We start from the raw sequence: 6,000 nt of genomic DNA, 5'->3' as shown, positions 1-6,000 counted from the left end.
CATACTACATGAACACATTTTTCTGAGATATGTAACTTGATGCGAGGGCGATGATGCTGTGATGACGATGGTTGTCTGTCGCCGAGATGTTCCATTTCATTATATGTAAGCACGATTCACGATACATATACAACGGAGATGGGCTTTGCTTCATTATTATTTATAGAATATCTCTTAAATCAGTTGTCACTTGTTTGCCTATTGATAAAACTTTTCAGTTTATTCGTGTCATAGTGCTGACTAATTTCATTACCACAACGGACGTCAGCACTCGACTTGAATAACTTTGTCTGCATGATCCTCTCACGCCAAGACGTTCCACTCCGAACTCAACCGCTGTGCAACAAAATAAATGAAATATGAAGCTACGAAAATCTAATTGGCACATACTCCAACTTGTGAACTCTGTACAAATAAGTACCCTGTACAGGCAACATTTGCATATACAACAGGGCGTACTGCATAGGTAGGCATGCATCTGTGTGTGAGATGATGCGAGTGGAATTGACGCAGCCCAATTTTAAATTGACGATGGGAAAATCTAAGCTGACGGCAACAAGTGCAAAAAGACGTTTTCATCAACCTCTAAACTCGTCAACATCGTGTCGGATGGATCTGATTTTCCCATTAGAGACTACAACAGAATAGAATCTCTTCTAATGGCGAGAGAGGGCCTCAAAGCTACACATGTAGATGTATCATCATCCGCTTTTTGGGACTTTGGGATTTAATTTCATGCATGCCGTGAGGTCTAGTCGTATCACATCACATTCATTCGGCGATTATGCATTTGGGACCCAGCACAATTCTAAACAGAACTCATGGAGAATACACACATACCTACCATGCAATACTCTCAATCTGGAGATTCAAAGGAACAAAGGAATGGGTGTGGGAGCATATTTGTTTATGCAATGTTGGCAATTTACTTGGGCTGTTGGTTGTGGTGATAAAATCAGTTCGCTTAAATGGAAATCCACTTTCCTCTTTCCTCCAGCTGCCCAACATTCTGGTCACATAATATTCGACGCGTTCTGATGATAATATTCACATCGTTTATTTCACACATTACATTGCGTTTCGAATTTACTTGGATTTTTAGCCACGTCTCAGGGCTTACGTACGTACCCATCATGACGTCCGTCTATCGATAACTCTCGTGAAACTCATCAAATCTACTTTGGTACAAATTTGGTAGAAATTTGGTAGAAACTTAGTATGGGGAAAATGAGGATCAAGTTCAAAAGGACAATGCCAATTAAGTGGTTTGCAGAGATCATATAGGTCGGGTGAGGTTTTTGATGCATGATCGTAGAAGACTGGTTATTCGCGACTAATTTTGTATTTCCAAACTAAGAATGACGTGTTAAAATGACTACATTACTTCTTAAGTTGAGCCCCCAGGGTTTCTGAAAATTGTGACAAAGCTGACATTTGGCACGAGCGAACATTAGATTTAAAAATATTAAATAAATTTCAGGAATTTGTTCACTAGTCCCTTAGAGGAAGCTAAAATTCGTGTTTCTAAGTTGGGTTTAGAAATAAATGATAAAAAAAGCCGACAAGAAATTGATCTGAGGAAAACTGTTGTAATACCAAGACCCGGACTAAATAAGATTGCACACACAATATGTTATTTTACAAGCTTGTTTTACTTGACATACCGAATTGCTTTGACTTGCATCAAAACAATTTCATTTACAAACCAAATCTGCTTTATTTTCTTGGTGTGACTACGAACGGAGCCCACAAGTTCACTCAAGGAGTAGTTTTCCAAACTTGAAATGAAGCCAATGTGACACTGAGTAAGAGGGAACGACCCCCGTCAAGTCACAACCAATGCGGACTTTGAGAGAACAATGAAAGCTAGTTCACATTCACATGCATTCGTGGAGGAGCAGTGAAGATGATGATGACGGGGAATTGGAGAAAGTCGGCTCACAGCATGACATGTTCACATTAAACATGCCAACACATGACGACTGCTGCTGCTGCGACTGGCTGCTCCTACGACTTTCTCTGACGACGATGACTGACTCTGCTTTCCCTGCCCTTCCTCGATCTCGCTGATCCCCACAGACACAAAAGTTGTTGTAATACGTGTGTACATGCGAGTGGATGAATGGATAACGTATGAAGCATGTGCAAAAACAATTCCCTCCGCTCTCCTCAGCTCATTTCTATTTTGACTGACTCTCCTGGCATAATAACCATACGTAGGATTATGGATATTATGTTGTTTACGTATAAATGACTGCGTAAGAGATAAGGACTCTACTTTACTACAAACTCTCATAATTTAAACCATTTTGATCCGGTTGAACTTGACGGTTTCTGCAGTTCCTAGACTTTTATTATAAATAATAAAAGGATTTTTATTGCCGAGATTGCTCAGACAATTTTTCCTCATTCAATTCACTTTCATCTTTCAAGCGAAGTAAACAAAGTTACCCACTTTGGACTTTAATGAAAGTCGGATAAATCAAAGAACCTGTCAAAGAACACGAACATTGGTTATTAATGAATTTCCTTTTGTGAATAATTAGTAGCCCATTTTATTTGTTTGGGTAGATTGTATTGTGTAATTGTGACTACTTAAGTATGCAAATAAGACCAAACTCAATTGTCTAGTCTGTACTTTGTTTGAAGGAAAGTCTAGTTGCATTATGTAGGGAATTTCAAGAAGTCATTTTATGTACCACCGACTTGGGATTGAAATGTTTACTTGTGCTCAATTCTAAAGACCACGACTTGGATTTTATATTTGCTCAATTATTTATTTGAACATTTTGAACTGGGAAGCCCGTAGTGGTGAAAAATTGACTACTTACTTTAAATTGAAACTTTTGTTGAAATGTTAACAATACATAATACCCCACAGCGAGAAATCTTCTGGGTAAAGACCAATTTGTCATTGAAAAAGGCTCCCAGTTTTTTTATGCTGAACATACATTCATTGTATTTTGTTGTCATTTCGATGTTCGTACAATGCACAGTGAGTTATTTCACAAAAAATGCGAATCAAATATTTTAAGGTTTAAAATGGACCCATGTGGGTGGGGGAGCATAAAAAAATGGGTCATTGTGGTTTTTGAAAGGGGGTGTGGTGTCTGGGGGGGTTTTTCTGAAATTTCAAAAAAGTCTCAAATTCCCCCCAAGACCACACCCACTTTGAAGAGAATTTAATGCTGATTAAAAAAAGCTATTATACATGCCCCTAGCTCCTATCATTCTCCCGGGAAAAAATAAAACGTGGCGAAGAAACGGGATTTTTGTCCAAAACGACAATTTCGACAATTTAAAATGGCTGGTAAATTCGTAAATCGAAAAAGTAGCAGCCAATGACCTATACGTCATATACTACCCTTATAGGTGTGTCTAATGACGCAACGTTTAGAAAAATCCCAGACACAATTTTTGGGAAAACGTCACGCAAAGTTGGGTGTCGAAAATGGTGATGCGTCGACCACTTTTGAGAGAAGCTACATCTTTTAGAGTAATAAGTAGCAATAACTGACCTGTTTCTCGTTAAGTACGCTCATAAGACTGTATAATAATGTGACCCTTGTCCCATCCAGAGTTGCAGTCTTTCTAATAATTTAAGTCAAACTTGCGTCAGATGAGCGTTCCCGGAAATTCCAAAACTCGACAACTTAAAATGGCTGGCAAATTCTTAAATCGAAAAAGTAGCAGCCAACTACCTGTCGTGGGTTGAGTGAATTACCCCGACAACGTCTTATCATTATTTCATGTCTAAATATGTATGTCTGTAAATTTTACAATGTCTGAGAATTTGAGTAATTGGTGTCATTTTTTTAGAGTCTGAATCAGAGAGTCAGTAGGGTCATTATTTCATGTACGTATGTCAAGTTAGTACTTATGCATGATTACTGATGCCCGATGTATGTACTCTAAAGTAATAAAGCCAAGTTTATAAGTTGATCAACACAAGTCGTTGTTCAAAAGTATATTTCGGAAGACATAAGTCGTCGCCCGAAACACTACCTATACGTTTTAAAGTACCCATATAGGTGTATCTAATGACGCAACATTTGGGAAAATCCCAGACACAATTTTTGAGAAAAGATAAGGCAAAGTTGGGCAAAATCAAGGTTGGCGAAAATGAAAAAAATTTCTAAGTGTTTGCATGACATAAGGAAAAAATTTTTATTGCATTTTTACACGTTTCAGACAATTCTAAGACTTTTTCTCACTGTGCCCCAAATCTAGGAGCTAGCTAGGAGCTAGGGGCATGTATAATAGCTTTTTTTAATCAGCATTAAATTCTCTTCAAAGTGGGTGTGGTCTTGGGGGGAATTTGAGACTTTTTTGAAATTTCAGAAAAACCCCCCCAGACACCACACCCCCTTTCAAAAACCACAATGACCCATTTTTTTATGCTCCCCCACCCACATGGGTCCATTTTAAACCTTAAAATATTTGATTCGCATTTTTTGTGAAATAACTCACTGTGCAATGTAAGTCCTAGAAAAAGTTTGAACATTAAAATCTAAAAATAACAATTGAAATACAATTAACAATTGAAGTTCTGCTATATATACAACATAAAACTTATTTTTAATTTGAGAAACCATATTTTTTTTATTTACTTGTTAACAATAAAAACATGTAGTATGTTCTCATTTGAATAAAATTTATTCATACGTTTGAAAGTTTTGACGTAATCTTGTACCGAAATTCTGGGAAAACTTAAAGTTTTCATTATACGAAACTTTTCAAGCGATGCAAAACCTCATTACAAAATAGAAGTGCATTCAATTTTTGAGAATGATGCCGCAAGGTTCTGGAAATAGTTTTTCCTTTTTGACTTTAGAAAGTTGATGAAAAGGTGAGGGAGTAATTTATTTAATGGCTTGTGTACCTGTGAATATAATAATATTTTACGGTGAGAAAGTCGAGTCGGCGGTGAACAAAGGGGAGAAAGTTGAAAGGGTATAACTTAAGGATGCTCGCTTTAGTAAGGATGCCGTCCATGACAAAACCATCCACCGGAGCAGCAAGCAGGCAGCACAGGCGATGCCGCGTGGAATCTTTAAACACATTTTAAACATTTTCACTTGCATAACTCTATTTCAAAGCTTTAAATAGACCGAGACCGAGAAAGACCGAGATAGGTAAAGAAATTCATACAAATGACTGGTAAAGAGCGCCTGTGAAAATGTGAGAAAGGTTGCTGTAAATGTGTATGCAGTTAGAGTTAGAAATATTGCATTTCGGTAAATCATTTCATCATCAACTGCAAGAATCGTTGGACGTATGCAAGTCTACCTTCAAATCGGGATATCTTCTCTGTCACGCGTTCACTTGTTCATGTCAAAATAATAAAAAATTGTTAAAGCAAATAGTTTAATTATCTTACAGGCGACTTGATGCAAAATGTGACTATGTATGCAAGAGTATGTATGCAAGAGTACGTAGGCCAGTCATTGAATTTAATCTAGGTGTTCTCAAAAAGCATTGAAAAAATTGAAAATAAACAAAAACTCGGCAAAAATTGCTAGATGCCTTCAAATGAATGTATCTAAATTATCATTTGCGAGATCGTATCTTCCTCCATTGTTGTAGTGTATTGCAGATCATCAATATCTAAGGATAATTTTATGCAAAATAAAGGCATATATAAATATATATGATGACTATATTATTTTTTATGCCAGATATTCCTGCAAACTCCAATATCGGATTTCCTTTTGCGGATACGTATCCGCAAAGGGGGGTGATCCGCTGTAACCCTAATACCCAGGTATCCAACTCAGAAGTAATTTCTATCTACTTGCAACAGCAGCATCAAGGGCTTAAGGCAATATGATATCATAAAATATATTAACCAAGCTGGTACAGAATAATAAGTTAAGTACAACAGACGAAAAATGTTTAGCCCACCTATTGTTTCTACCAAAGCTTTCTGAGCTTTATTAGAATGGTGTGCATGCATGGTCTATCCTTCCTCCGGCATAAAATAAGGTGAACAAAGATGGG

General features: G+C 37.1%; 1 long non-coding RNA gene across 1 annotated transcript; it reads left to right on the top strand.

Moving 5' to 3' along the window:
* Window positions 1-3,438: 3,438 nt before the first annotated feature.
* LOC118434798 lies at window positions 3,439-3,948 on the top strand. The gene is made up of 2 exons (XR_004834249.1): window positions 3,439-3,761; window positions 3,820-3,948. It is a non-coding gene; the product is annotated as an uncharacterized LOC118434798 (long non-coding RNA).
* Window positions 3,949-6,000: the final 2,052 nt, after the last annotated feature.

The sequence above is a fragment of the Folsomia candida genome, unplaced genomic scaffold (assembly GCF_002217175.1).
Source record: "Folsomia candida strain VU population unplaced genomic scaffold, ASM221717v1 Fcan01_Sc003, whole genome shotgun sequence".
Classification (NCBI taxonomy): domain Eukaryota; kingdom Metazoa; phylum Arthropoda; class Collembola; order Entomobryomorpha; family Isotomidae; genus Folsomia; species Folsomia candida.
The sequence above is the reverse complement of the archived record's forward strand: the minus strand, read 5'-3'. Positions and strand labels throughout refer to the sequence as shown.